The sequence below is a fragment of the Erinaceus europaeus genome, chromosome 1, assembly GCF_950295315.1.
Source record: "Erinaceus europaeus chromosome 1, mEriEur2.1, whole genome shotgun sequence".
NCBI lineage: Eukaryota > Metazoa > Chordata > Mammalia > Eulipotyphla > Erinaceidae > Erinaceus > Erinaceus europaeus.
Genome location: NC_080162.1, coordinates 115,290,672 through 115,306,874, shown reverse-complemented (window position 1 = coordinate 115,306,874; position 16,203 = coordinate 115,290,672).

The window sequence follows — 16,203 nt, the reverse complement described above, 5'->3', positions numbered from 1 at the left end:
TCTTTATATATGTTGGTTATTAAACTCTTATCTGATGTATGGCATGTAAAGATCTTCTCCCATTCTGTGAGGGGTCTCTTCATTTGGGTAGTGGTTTCTTTTGCTGTGAAGAAGCTTTTTAATTTGATGTAGTCCCATAGGTTTATACTTGCCTTAGTCTTCCTTGTAATTGGATTCGTTTCATTGAAAATGTCTTTAAAATTTATGCGGAAAAAAGTTCTTCCAATATTTTCCTCTAAGTATCTGATAGTTTCTGGTCTAACATCCAAGTCCTTGATCCACTTGGAATTTACTTTTGTATTTGGTGAAATACAGTGATTCAGCTTCATTCTTCTGCATGTTTCAACCCATTGTTTCCAACACCATTTGTTGAAGAGACTCTGCTTTCCCCATGTAATAGTCTGGGCCCCTTTGTCAAAGATTAGATGTCCATAGGTGTGGGGCCTCATTTCTGGGCTCTCAATTCTATTCCACTGGTCAGTGTGTCTGTTCATGTTCCAGTACCAAGCAGTTTTGATGACAATGGCCCTATAATATAGTTTGAGATCTGGCAGTGTGATGCCTCTGGTTCTGTTCTTTTTTCTCAAGATTGTTTTGGCAATTCTAGGTCTTTTCTGGTTCCAGATAAACATTTGTAGCATTTGTTCTATTCTCCTAAAAAATGTGCTTGGGATCTTGATGGGGGTAGCATTAAATTTGTAGATGGCTCTGGGTAATATATTCATTTTGATGATGTTAATTCTTCCAACCCATGAGCATGGAATATCTTTCCATTTCTTTGTGTCTTTTTCAATTTCTTTGAGTAGTGACTCATAATTTTCAGTATACAAGTCTTTCACTTCTTTGGTTAGGTTTATTCCTAGATATTTTATTGTTTTTGTTGCTATAGAAAAAGGAACTGATTTCTGGATTTCAATTTCTTCTAACTTAGTGTTTGCATAGAGGAATGCCACTGACTTTTGAATGTTAATTTTATAACCTGACACATTACTGTATTGCCTGATGATTTCCAAAAGCTTCTTGCTAGATTCCTTAGGTTTTTCCATGTATACTATCATGTCATCTGCAAATAAGGAGAGTTTGACTTCTTCTCTTCCAATCTGTATTCCTTTAATTCCTTGCTCCTGCCTGATTGCTATGGCAAGAACTTCCAACACTATGTTGAATAGTAATGGTGATAGTGGGCAGCCCTGTCTAGTACCTGATCTGAGGGGAAATGCTTCCAGTTTTTCACCATTGAGTATGATGTTGGCTGTAGGTTTGCTATATATAGACTCCACTATCTTCAGGAATTTTCCATCTATTCCTATTTTTTGTAGTGTTTTGATCATAAAGGGATGTTGTATTTTGTCAAAGGCTTTCTCTGCATCTATTGATATGACCATGTGGTTTTTGGTCTTGCTTTTGTTGATGTGGTGGATCACATTGATTGATTTACGTATATTAAACCAACCTTGCATGCCTGGGATAAACCCCACTTGGTCATGATGAACAATCTTTTTGATATACTGCTGTATCCGGTTGGCTAGAATTTTGTTCAATATTTTCGCATCTATGTTCATCAGAGATATTGGTCTGTAGTTTTCTTTTTTGGTTGTGTCCCTGTCTGCTTTTGGTATCAGGGTGATGTTGGCTTCATAGAAGCTGGCAGGGAGTATTCCAGTGTCTTCAATCTTCTGGAAGACTTTTAAAAGTAGAGGTATTAGTTCTTCTTTGAAAGTTTTGTAGAATTCATTTGTAAAACCATCTGGTCCAGGACTTTTATTTTTGGGAAGATTTTTGATAACTGTTTCAATTTCATTAGCTGTGATGGGCCTGTTCATGTTATCCACTTCCTCTTTACTTAGTTTTGGAAGTTGGTAGGTATCTAGGAAATCATTCATTTCTTCCAGGTTCTCTAACTTGGTGGCATATAGTTGTTCATAGAAGCCTCGCATGATATGTTGAATTTCTGCAGTGTCTGTTGTGATATCTCCTCTTTCATTTACTATCCGATTTATTTGGGTCTTCTCCCTTTTTTGTTTTGTGAGTCTGGCTAAAGGTTTGTCGATTTTGTTTACTCTTTCGAAGAACCAACATTTACTTTCATTGATCTTTTGTATGGTTTTCCTATTCTCAATGTTATTTATTTCTGCCCTAACTTTAGTAATTTCTGTCCTTCTGGTTGCTTTAGGGTTCCTTTGTTGTTCTTCTTCTAGGTCTTTAAGATGTGCAATCAGGCTGTTTATTTGTGCCTTTTCTTGTTTCCTAATGTGTGCTTATATAGCTATGAACTTCCCTCTTAGGACTGCTTTAGCTGTGTCCCAAATATTTTGATAGCTTGTGTCTTCATTTTCATTGACCTCTCGAAACATTTTGATTTCTTCCTTGATTTCCTCTTTGACCCAGAAGTTGTTAAGAAGTGTACTGTTGAGCTTCCACATTTTGGCACTGTTACTAATCTTTTGTTGATTGTTAAGTGTTAGTTTAATTCCACTGTGGTCTGAGAAGATGCTTGGGATGATTTCAGTGCTCTTGAATAGGCTGATGCTGTCTTTGTGGCCTAACATATGGTCTATCCTTGAGAATGATCCATGTGGATTTGAGTAAAATGTGTATTCCGGTTTCTTGGGATGAATGACTCTGAAAATGTCCAATAGTTCTAGTTTATCTATCTCTTCATTTAGCTCCCTTATGTCTTTACTGATTTTCTGCCTGGATGATCTGTCAAGTTGAGATAGTGGGGTGTTGAAGTCCCCTACTATGATTGTGTTACTGTTAATATATTGCTGTAGCTCTTTCAGTAGAAGTTTGATGTATTTAGATGGCTTCTCATTGGGTGCATAGATATTAATAATTGTTAAGTCCTCTTGATTGACTGATCCTCTGAGCATTAAGTAGTGTCCATTCCTATCTTTTTTAATCTTATCTATTTTAAAGTCTATCATGTCAGATATGAGAATAGCTGTTCCTGCCCTTTTTTGTGGGCCATTGGCTTGTATGATAGTTTTCCATCCTTTCACTTTAAGTCTGTGTTTGTCTTGTTGCGTTAGGTGAGTTTCCTGTAGACAACAGGAAAACACAACAGGGTTGTGTTTTCTGATCCATCTTCCTACTCTGTGTCTTTTAATAGGTGAATTCAGGCCATTGACATTTATTGATATCAAAGATTGAAGATATTTTAACGCCATTCTTGTAGAGTTTTAGAGTGTTTTGATATATGTTCTATTTGTGGTGGTCTGGTTGTTTATAGGAAACCTTTCAGAACTTCTTTCAAGGCAGGCTTGGTGATGGTTGCTTCCTTCAACTGTTGCTTGTCTGAGAAGGTTTTGATGCTTCCATCTAGTCTGAATGACAATCTAGCAGGATATAGTATTCTTGGCTGAAAGCCTTTCTCATTGAGCACTCGATAGATATCTTGCCATTCTCTTCTGGCCTGTAGTGTTTGTATGGAGAAGTCCGCTGCTAATCTTATGGGTTTTCCTTTGTAGGTGACTCTTTGTTTTTCTCTTGCAGCCTTGAGGATCCTTTCTTTATCCTTATTCCTTTCCAATCTAAGTATGACATGTCTTGGTGTCTTTAGGTCTGGGTTAATTCTGTTTGGGACCCTCTGGGCTTCTTGAATCTTTATGTCTTTGGTGTTGTCTAGACTAGAGAAATTTTCAGCTATTATGGCCTGGAGAACGCTTTCTTCCTCCCCTTCTCTTTCTTCCTCTGGTAAGCCAATAATGCGTACATTGTTTCTTTTGAAGTCATCCCATAGGACTCTGTTGTTGTTTTCAGCATCTCTTAATCTCTTTTTGAGATCTCTTACTTCTTTTTTAGTTGTCTCTAATTTATCCTCAGTCTTGCTAATTCTGTCTTCAGCCTCATTGATTCTATTCTCTCTGCCCTCTACTGCTTTCTGGAGTTCATCTATTTTGTTGCCCTGCTCTGATACTGTTTTAGCTTGTTCAGCTAGTTGCCTTCTTAGCTCAGCAATTTCAGCTTTCAGCTCTCTAATAACCATGCGATTATTAGAATTTTCTTCCATATTCTCATTTGTTGTTCCTGCAGTTCTGATTACAATTTTTTCAAATTCTTTACTCACTCCTGTTATTATTTCCTTAGCTAATGTTTGGATGTTGAACTCGTTGTTTTGTGCTTCGCCCTCTGGAGGACTTTTAGCTGGACTCTTGTCCTGGTTCGAGTCTCCATTATTTTTTCTTGTTGTTTTAACCATTTTATATAAGTTAACAGTTTTTTCAATCCCTGAGTTGGAGTTCAGTGGTGTAAAAGCCTTTTTTTTTTCCCCTGTAGGCTATGGTAGCCTGAGGCCTTTTAAACTATCAATAGGCTTCTTGGCTTAATCAATGACTCCTGACCAAGAGATAAAGCAGGGTGTGGCAGAGATAATCCAGTGGTTATGCAAAGAGACTTTCACAGCCCTTCAGCTATGCCACCGAGGTATAGGTCTTCTCCCGAGTTTCCCGGTTAGATCTCTGTGCCCTGGTGTCCTTCCCTGTTGCTGCTCCAGATTCTGAGGGTAGTAGCAATGGAGACTCAGAGTTGTACTTGGTGAGTCTCTGGGGAGTCCTTTCCTCCCTTCAGCTGTCCCCTTGTTGGTGGAGCAGACTGGAGGTGGTGTCTCCACTGACAAACTGTCGAACTGTTAGCAGTCACTTAATCTCTCCTTAGGCTCCTCTCTCCTCTCTGTCACCAGCCACACGTGTTTGTACTCACGGGTGATTTACTGGGTTTCTGTGGTCATTCTAGTCCTGTCTTGTTTCGGTCCGGGTGGTCTCCTTTGGTATTCCTAGTTGATCCGGGTGAGGAGAGGAGAGGAGAGAAAGCGATCTGCTGCTCGTAGCTCCGCCTCCGGCACTGTTTTGACCTGTTGGTAAAAAATTATTATTGGCAGTATTATTTTATGTTTACAGGTGGACCTTTGGCAATGCTTCATACACTTTACTAATTGATTCAGTTATTTAAATTTACTTTGTTGACGACTCTAAAACCTGTCTCCCTCCTTCTGGTGAAATCTTTTCTATCCAGAATCTACAATCATGTACGACAATCTCTTCCTGCTGAGTAGGCTTTAATTATTTCACTTTTGAACAGTGTTTTGTAAACCTTTCATATAGATCACCTTATTAATTCTTGTTCCAATAACAGCAGGCAGACATTAGTGCTCACATTTATGTGCAGAGAAGCTGAGGATAAGGTGTGGGGGTGTGGGGGAGCAACTCATTCCACATCCAAGTTCATTTAGAGATAGAAATGGTATACAAAGCCCAGGATCCTTTGTTTAACATTCATGCTCTTCTCCATGACACTAACTTTCTGAGTATACTTTCTTAGGTCAGATGAGCATGATTGCTTTAACCAGTTCCTTCCCTCCAGAGCAGAGAAACTGGTTCCTAGAATGTTACTTTGTTTCCAGGGATCTTATCTATAGAGCAAACAGGACGATTGCCTGTCTTTAAGTAGTCATTATGTGCAACTTATGTGTGTACTGTGGGAATGTATTAACCTAGAAGTGTATTAACCTAGAATTATGCTCTAGAGAGCCTTTGCAGAATACATGCTTACTGAATTGTGGAGTATCCTATATCATTTTTTTCTTCTACTTCTTATATATTCCATTCCTCTCCTACTCCTTTTCCTCCTCTTGTCCCTTCTCTTCCTGCTCCTCCTCTGCTCCTTCTTCTTCTGTAATCATTAATTGATTCACTTCAGGTCAATTTATTTCTATATCCTTAGCCGCAGGCATTCTGGATTTTTCTCCTAGTCTCACAAATATCTAATTTCCTTTGCCTATATTCTTTAAAAATTTTTTTATTAGTGATTTAATAATAATTAATAAGATTGTAAGATAGCAGGGGTATAATTCCACACAATTCCCACCACCAGAGTTCTGTGTCCCATCTCCTCTGCTGGAAACTTCCTTTTTCTTTATCTCTCTAGGAGTATGGACCAAAGATCTTTATGGGATGCAGAAGGTGGAAGCTCTGGCGTCTGTAATTGCTTCTCTGCTGGACATGGGCTTTGACAGGTGGATGCATACCTCCAGCCTGTCTCTATCATGTCTCTATCATTTTTAGTCTCCTATGACTTTTTGCCCCCTTTTCCCTTTTTCTTTCATTCTCATCTACAGATAGCTGGTGTCATCTCACAACATGTCATGATGTAGATCGCATCACCATGACACTATTGGTTTCCCTTCCCTTTCCTCCATTCTTAGGGCCTTGTTAATCATTTGGACAAATGTATAAGGATATACAGTCACCATTTACATCCAATGTAATAGTTTAACCACTCTAAAACTTTGTTGCATTCTGTCTGTAGATCTTTTCCTCCCCTAAGCCTTTGGCAACCACTGATCTTTTTGTTATGCCCATAGTTTTGCCTTTCCCAGAAATAGCATATAGATGAAATTATATGTTATATAACCTTCTGATGGACTTCTTTCACTCCTTCATGGCATCTATGTCTTCTCCATGTATTTTTCCTCCTGGCTTGATAGTTCATGTCATTGTTGTCCTGAATCACATCTTATTTTCTGGATGTATTATGATTACTTTCCTTTTTTTTTTTTGCTAGCATCTGGAACCTGGTAGCTGAAAAGAGAGTTAACATATAAAGCCAAAACAAATTGTTGACTAATCATGAACTTAAAGGCTGTGGTAGTTCAGATGAAGAGTTGGGGGGGGTCTCCATTTTGAAAATAGCTAGTAGGCATATTTTAGTTATATTCCAAAGGGCCTATGGCTATACTAGTTTAGTTTTTTTTATTTCTTTATTGGGGAATTAATGTTTTACATTCGACAGTAAATACAATAGTTTGTGCATGCATAACATTCCCCAATTCTCCATATAACAGTATAACTACCCACTAGGTTCTTTGTCATCCTATTTGGACCTGTATTCTTCCCCCCACCCCCACCCAAGAGTCTTTTACTTTGGTGCAATATGCCAACTCCAGTTCAGGTTCTACTTGTGTTTTCTCTTCTGATCTTGTTTTTCAACTTCTGCCTGAGAGTGAGATCATCCCAAATTGATCCTTCTGTTACTGACTTATTTCACTTAACATGATTTTTTTCAAGCTTCATCCAAGATCGGCTGAAAACGGTGAAGTCACACAACTTTCTCAGCCACTCATCTGTTGTTGCACACCTGGGTTGCTTCCAGGTTTTGGCTATTACAAATTGTGCTACTAGGAACATAGGTATACATAGGTATCTAGATATACATAGATACATAGGCATCTTTCTGGATGGGTGTGTTGGGTTCCTTAGGATATACCCCCAGGAGAGGAATTGAAAGATCATAGGGCAGGTCCATTTCTAGTCTTCTGAGAGTTCTCCAGAGTGCTCTCCACAGAGGTTGGACCAATTTACATTCCAACCAGCAGTGCAGGAGGGTTCCTTTGAGCCCACAAGCTCTCCAGCATTTGTTGCTGCTACTTTAAAAAAATTTTAATTGTTTTATTTTTTTTTAATTGGGGAATTAATGTTTTACATTCAACAGTACGTACAATAGTTTGTACATGCATAACATTCCCCAGTTTCCCATATAACAATACAACCCCCACTAGGTCCTATGAATCCTTCCTGGACCTGTATTCTCCCCACCCACCCACCCCAGAGTCTTTTACTTTGGTGCAATACGCCAATTCCATTTCAGGTTCGACTTGTGTTTTCTTTTCTGATCTTGTTTTTCAACTTCTGCCTGAGAGTGAGATCATCCCATATTCATTCTTCTGTTTCTGACTTATTTCGCTCAACATGATTTTTTCAAGGTCCATCCAAGATCGGCTGAAAACAGTAAGGTCACCATTTTTTACAGCTAAGTAGTATTCTATTGTGTATATATACCACAACTTGCTCAGCCACTCATCTGTTGTTGGACACCTGGGTTGCTTCCAGGTTTTGGCTATTACAAATTGTGCTTCCAAGAACATATGTGTACACAGATGTTTTTGGATGGATGGGTGTGTTGGGTTGTTCCTTAGGATATATCCCCAGGAGAGGAGTTGCAGGATCATAGGGTAGGTCCATTTCTAGCCTTCGGAGCGTTCTCCAGACTGTTCTCCACAGCAGTTGGACCAATTGACATTCCCACCAGCAGTTCAGGAGGGTTCCTTTGACCCCGCAACCTCTCCAGCATTTGTTGCTGTTACCTTTTCTGATGTATGACATTCTCACAGGAGTGAAGTGGTATCTCATGGTTGTCTTTATTTGCATTTCTCTGACAATCAAAGATTTGGAGCATTTTTTCGTGTGCTTCTTAGCCTTTTAGATTTCTTGTGTAGTGAATATTCTGTCCATGTCTTCTCCCCATTTTTGGATGGGGTCATTTGTTTTCTTGTGATTGAGTTCAGTAAGCTCTTTATCTATTTTAGTTATTAAACTCTTGTCTGATGTATGGCATGTAAAGATCTTCTCCCATACTGTGAGGGGTCTCTTGGTTTGGGTAGTGGTTTCTTTTGCTGTGCAGAAGCATTTTAATTTGATGTAGTCCCATCAGTTTATACTTGCCTTACTCTTCTTTGTAATTGGATTCATTTCATTGAAGATGTCTTTAAAATTTATGTATAAAAGAGTTCTTCCAATATTTTCCTCTAAGTATCTGATAGTTTCTGGTATAACATCCATGTCTTTGATCAACTGGGAATTTACTTTTGTGTTTGGTGAAATATAGTGCTTCAGTTTCATTCTTCATGTTTTGACCAATTTTTTCCAACATCATTTGTTGAAGAGACTCTGCTTTTGCCACTTAATACTCTGGGCACCTTTGTCAAAGATTAGATGTCCATAGGTGTGGGGGCTTACTTCCAGGTAAGTATTCTATTCTACTGGTCAGTGTGTCTATTCATGTTCCAGTACTAAGCAGTTTTGATGACAATGGCCCTGTAATACAATTTGAGATCTGGGAGTGTGATGCCTCCAGTTCTGTTCTTTCTTATCAAGATTGTTTTGACAATTCTAGGTCTTTTCTGGTTCCAGATAAAAATTTGTAGCATTTGTTCTATTCTTCTAAAAAATGTGCTTGGGATCTTGATGGGGGTAGCATTAAATTTGTAGATGGCTCTGGGTAGTACATTCATTTTGATGATGTTAATTCTTCCAACCCATGAACATGGAATATCTTCCCACTTCTTTGTGCCTTTTTCAGTTTCCTTGAGGAGTGACTCATAATTTTCAGTATACAAGTCTTTCACTTCTTTGGTTAGGTTTACTCCTACATATTTTATTGTTTTTGTTGCTATAGTAAAAGGAAGTGATTGTTGGGACTATGTGTAAGCTTGATAGAGCTTAGGGAGAACTACCCCCATCCTTGGATGAAGGTCTGAGAAGATACCCTCTTGATTAGTCTCTCTGAACCGAGGTGAGCAAAAGGGGAGAAGCTCAGACTTAGTTCTTTCCTTCTTGATTCTCAGGCCCACAGAAACCCCAATACTTCTCCCCGTTAACTGCAGGCCACATGGCCGCCTACTTTAAGATTCATTTACTCAAAGTCACCTTACCTTCTGATCACAGAAGAACACACCTTATCACAAACTCCACCATACACCTCAGACCCCAGACAAGAGAAATTCCAAATTATATGGCCTTTTGATATCCATCTTCTCTCTGTCTCACCCTACTGGTTTAACCCCTATGCTTCTCTCAAATACCTTTGGATAATTAAGTTGCTTGTGTCATGGAGAATAACTGTCTTGTATCTCATCAATTCCTGTCATATCAGCCCCCTACCATAAGGGCAAGCTGACCTTTAAGAAACCTGTAATTTCTGACACATTTCAATAATTCCCTTTGTTTGGTTTTCTATTTAACTCATGTCCATCTACTAATAAACGAGATCTGAGATCTGAGCATGCTGCAGGTCTCCCCGTTGTCTTTACTTCGTGTTGTCTCTTGTGTGAGCAAGAAAGAACCGGTCTGTTACCTTTCTGCTGGAGGTCACCCCGCCAGAGACCCCGACAGTTGATTTCTAGATTTCAACTTCTTCTACCTTAGTGTTTGCATAGAGGAATGCCACTGACTTTTGAATGTTAATTTTGTAGTCTGACACCTTACTGTATTGCCTGCTGATTTCCAAAAGCTTCTTACTGGATTCTTTAGGTTTTTCTATGTATACTATCATGTCATCTGCAAATAGGGAGAGTCTGACTTCTTCTCTTCAGTCTGCATCCCTTTAATTCCTTGTTCCTGCCTGACTCCTATGGCAAGAACTTCCAACACAGCCCCACCGCTATGCCACCGATGTGTAGATCTTCTCCTGAGTTTCCTGGTTAGTTCTCTGTCCTCCAATGTCATCTCAGGGCCTCCCTCATGCTGCTCCAGTCTCTGACAGTGACTAAAGAGTCATTGTTAAAGTATGCCAGTATCTTGCCCTTATTCAACTTTTTCAGTCTTTGCTTTGATAAAGTTATCTTTAGATTAACTGAGGGAAATGTAATAGAAAGTAGGGTGAGGAGGGTATCTAGGTCTAAGTAGAAACTATTTCATTGGGCACTTTATGGTGTTGTTTTAGGTCTTTCTACTTGCTTGCTGCATATATTGACTCACTGTAGACTATTGTGTACTTTCGCTTTTAGGTATATATATCCCTAATTTATGGATACCTGTGCACATATGCCCTATCTCATGGGACCTGGTCTATATGTAGGTTTTGGGACTTTGTTAGAAAGTGAGCCACCCAAAATGGAATTAGAGCATCCTATGAGAAAGGAAAGGTCTCACCCGAGTAATGATGCTGAAGGGTTGACATTCCGTATCTGACGTCTCTGGACACAAAGTGAAGCATGCTGAGGTGGTATGTGTTGCATTGATTAGATTGGGATCAGCAGATGCTGTAAAGTTGATGTGAATTGAGAGAAGCATGTAAGAAAGTGATCCTCATCCTAGATGTTCCAGGACTTGGGGAAATATAGATTTTATAGAGGAAGTGGGAGGTTCCTATTGTCTTAGGGTTTAAGAAGGCAATAGATAGTTATTGCTATAATGATATTATTCGGCATTTGGGTTAACTTGGAAAATCCCTTTGTTAGCATATTCTGTACACACATGACATCACCATAATTTATGTCCTTTGGCATAATTTATATATAGCTGTGTCTTATAGAGTAATGCCACCGGTTGCTTCTCTTCTCCCTGGTCTAAACTTTTAGAGGAGTCAAAATTTCAAAGAACAAGTCATTATTAGAAACATATTAAGAATTTGAGATCACTGTTTAAATTCAGTCCTTACGCCGGTCCCTGCGCTTTGCACCACATGCGCTTAACCTACTGCGCCACCGCCCGACCCCCTGAGTTTCTCTTTTGTGTGTCTTAATTCCAAAGTAAAATGCTCTTTCAACTCTTGCTTAAGTTTTTGTAGAGTTCTCATAAGTTCTCTTTAGTCTGTCTCTGTTAGACTGTCTGTGTTTGGAATTTCTTGGATTTTGTCTGATTTGCTTGTTTGTTATGGCATATTTAGTTGTTTGCCTTTGTTTCCACATGTATGGTGTTATTTATTGTTGTCCAGCAGATGGTGGTGTTGTGATCTTTGGGTTTCATTTGTTTGTATAATCTGAGGTGGTGGGGAGGGGAGGGGTGTTTTGGACTATCATGTGTGCTATCTGAGTTATGTGTCCTAGTCTTAAACTCAGACTGAGAGAAAAAAAATCCACAAAACCCAAAAACAACCCTGAGTCCAAGATTGAGAGGTTTTAAGCTCCAATTTCTTTTCTCCTGGAGAGTCTGATAACTGTGCTACTGTCCAAGATGGCATAGGTTGTCAGCACTAAGCCATCTACCCAGAGCTCTGATTTTGACTGTGTCTTCCAGCCCACTCCCGTTTCCCCAACCACATGCACGGGCACCCACCTGAGGCTATAGATTTTTCAGCTGTAGATTATATGTCCAATTCATTTTCTTGTGTTCAATAGTTGTTTCAGGGAGAACAGAGGTCAGATCATGGCTACTCCATAAATCACGCCTCCCAGACCTCTGACATGAAGTATTTCTATTTTTATTTGTTTGAGGACTTTCCATACAATTTGCATTCCCACCAGCAGTGTAACAGATTTTCCTCTTCTCAAGTAACTTTAGTTCAAAATAATCAATGTTCCCAAGGCAGCATTATATGGGACATTTTGGTCTGAAGCCAATCATGTCTAAGAAGACATAAAATGGACGAGAGTTGAGAAAGTGATTCAAAGCATGGGCGTGAAGGTTATCTGTAAGCATGTTGTGCAAGAAGCATCAGGGCAGAGAACAGGCTATCTGAACTTTGAACAGGGGATGGGGACAGAGAAATACGTGCAGGTTCAACTGTGTTAGTTTGTTCTCCTTTCTGTCTTCAAACTCCTCCAATACTTACAGCTTCCCAAATAGTCTTCTCAAGTTACCCCTCAGGCACCTGGCACTACCTCAGTGAAGTAACTGAGCTTTCAGTGCCTTTCACAAGTTGGCAGTATAGGCTCACCATGAGTAATAGTCCATTGCCATGACCTCCTGTGACTTGACCTGCCCCCCACGTCAGCATCAAAAAAGCAAATGACCCAATCCAAAAGTGGTGAGAAGATATTCACAGAATATTCACTATAGAAGAAATTTGAAGAGCCAACAAACATGAAAAATAGCTACAGGTCACTGATTGTTAGAGAAATGCAAATAATGGCAACAATGAGATGCCACCTCACCCCTGTGACAATGTCATACATCAAAAATGACAGCAGCAACAAATGATGGTGAGGTTGTGGAGATAAAGGAACCCTCCTGCACAACTAGTGGGAATGTAAATTGGTCCAACCCCTGTGGAAAGCAGTCTGGAGAACACTTACAAGGCTATAAATAGACCTACCTTATGACCCCATGATCCCTCTCCTAGGAATATACCCTAAGGACTCAATCACACCCATACAAAAAGATATGTTCGTAGCAGCACAGTTTGTAATAGCCAAAACCTGGAAGCAACCCAGGTGCCCAACAATAGGTGAATGGTACTCAATTAGCCACCTACTTCAACCCATCTTGGATGGAGCTACAAGTAATTACGGTAAGTAAGGTAAGTCAGAAAGAGAAAGAAAAGTATAGGTGATCCCACTCATAAACAGAAGTGGAGAAGGAAGAACAGACAGGGAAAAGCAAAATAGAATTTGACTGAGTTTGGAGTATTTCACCAAAGTAAAAACTCTGGGTGGAGGGTTAGGTTCGATTTTCAGCTTTAGTATAGGGGGGATAGGGGTAGGACACAGATCTTTGGTGGTGGGAATGGTGTTAATATATCATCTACATAAATTACTATTTAATCAGTATGAAGGGGAAATAGATTAAAAGTCTTGAACTTTTTGATACATAGACCCTAGTTCCTTCAATCTAAGAACTTAAGGTTTCAAGTTGGTAACCTGACTGAAATTTAACGATGGGCTTAAATTGTTTATACATTTCTCAAAATAACTATTTATTTGAAATATTAAATCACTTATAGTCTTAGACCAGGGATATCAGAAGCAACTGGTTGTGTCACTCTATAAGATAACAGCTATATGTAAATAGCTTTAAAAGGCATAAATCAAGATGAGGCCTTGTACAGTACAGCAAATCCTAAACATGGGATTTTCAAAGTAAACCAAGTTCCCAAATCACTTGGTTACAGTAATAACTATATATTTCCTTCTTAAATTCCAAGACAGCAGAGAATTCCCCATTCTCTGTTTCTCCCAGAAACCCATATTTCTCCCAGTCCTGGAACCTCTGGGGTGTGGCTTGTTTTCCCACATGCTTCTCTTGATCCGTTCCATTTGATACTGCATCTGATGATCTCAGCTTAATCAATGCAACCAGTATCACCTTGACACGTTTCACCTTGGGTTGTGTCCAGAGATGCCAGGCCTGGAATGTCAACCCTTCAGCTCCAGAACTCTGGTGAGACCATTCCTAGGTCATAAGACTCCTCAATTCCATATCAGGTGTTGCACCTTCTAACAAAGCCACAGAACCTAGATATAGTACCAGGGCCCATGAGACAGAACACATAAACACATGTATCTAGAAGTTAAGGTAAAATATATACCTTAATGTAAAAGTACACAATAGCTTGACTTGCAGTGACTCAGTAAGAGCAACAAGCAAATAGAAAGACCTAAAAAAGATACTTTTTGTATTGGTTACCATAATAATCAAATAGTTTCTACTTAGACCTAGATACCTTCCGCACCTACTTCCTGTTTCACTTCTCTCAATCACTCCAAAGATAAGCTTGTCAGACAATGTAAGGATTACAAAATCTGGGTATGGTCAAGAGACTGGCACACTTGAATGATGCCTCTTTTTGGCCACTATTCGGCCATTCCGTTGTCCAGAGCCCTATCTGGGGAATCCTGGGATTTCCACATAGATAGAATGGGCCTAGACTTCTAGCAGATAACTATCCCCACTATCACTGGTCATCTCCATCAGGAATAGTATAGTGGACCCTGTTGAGGGTCTCTACAGGACCTTGCCCTCAATGTGGGTCAACATTGGTGGGGACTGCTCCATTCTCTGAAGGGAGTTTGGGTGGGCCTACTCTGCTACTCAAAGAAGATGGGTTCTGCAATCAGTGCAGCCTAGAATGTTCCTAGCTATGACCATAGAATGAGAGCTCATACCTATAGGGATGCAGAGGTTACACAGGCTCCAGTGCTGAATATGGGACCCAGATCAAATCAATGAGATTTACAGTTAACAGTATTTGTGTATTTTCCCCATATTGGGAGCTATTCTCTTCCTTGTTCCAGCTTTCTAGTCCTATTTCCAACTCTGACACCATCTCCTGAGACAGCACATTTGGCCCACCTGCATGTTAACTATTGGGCTGCAGGGAGCCAGTGATAATCCTGGTGGCAAGTAAATGAATGAATGAATGAATGAATCTTTACTCCACCATGATTTGTGTTCCTTCAAATATTTTCCCTTCTGGGGCCGGGTGGTGGCACATCTAGTTGAGTGCATGTGTTACAATGCCCAAAGACCTGGGTTTGAGCCCCTGGGCCCCACCTTCAGGTGGGAAGCTTTTTGAGTGGTGAAGCAGGGCTGCAGGTATCTCTTTTCCCGTGTCTCCCCATACCCTCTTGATTTCTGGCTTTCTCTATCCAATAAATAAAGATAACAATTTTTTTAAAGGTCCTTCCTTAATTTTTTAAAAAAGATTTTATTTATTAATGAGAAACATAGGAGGAGAGAGAAAGAACCAGGCATCACACTGGTACATGTGCTGCTGGGGACCAAACTCAGGACCTCATGCTTGAGAGTTCGATGCTTTATCCACTGCCCATCTCCCAGACCACCCTCCTTGGTTCTTAGTTTCTCTGCTTTGGTATGTAATGGGTATAAATAATCTTGATCCACACAAGGTCACTACAAGATTTAAGTTAGATAATACACGAAATATTTACCCGTTGGGCCTATCACTTGGACTTATAGCAATTTGTTCAAATAGAAATGGGACCATGTGGATTCCTTTGACATATGAATTAATCTGAAATAGATGTCAAGCATGAATTGCATTTCCTATACCTTGAATACTTAACAAAAAAAAATCTAGACATTTGGGAAAGTTCTATAGTTTTGCAGAAAATCCCAGTAAACTCTAATTTCCTTACCTGTAAAAGAGAGGTGTGGGTTATCTCCTTTCTTTGCCATTCTCTTCCCCTCTCTCTGTCTCTATCAGAACTTGAAAGAAAAAAAAGTTGGTAAGGGGAAGTGAGATCATGTAGACATGAGTACCAATAATAATAATAATAATAATAATAATAATAAGGTTGCCAAGGTCCTCACTGGAGGAAGCTTTGGTGCTATGATTTCTCTCACACACATTTATTATCATTCTGTGTGTGTGTGTGTGTGTGTATGTGTGTGTCTTTCCCTTGTTGCAAAAGTCATCCCAGACTGGTGAAGTGCGCCACCCTGTCACGAACGCCAGGGAGCCTGACAGGGTCATCTCCTCTGGATCTGCATTCATACTTCAAGGAAGCTGGGCAGGAGGATGAGAATGGGTCGACGCATTCTCCCCCCCACCCCCGTTATTGCTACAAATAATTATACTGTCACAATTGATTAATAGTGCTTTGGCAGTGCCTGGTGGGAATGGAGAGTCAGAAGCACCCCCTCTCCCTTACACAGGGGCATATTTGAAAGTCACATTATGAAAGTGGGGAAGGTGGGTCAGCATAGACAGACAAAAGAAGTCATGTTATGACTTTCCCCTCAAAGA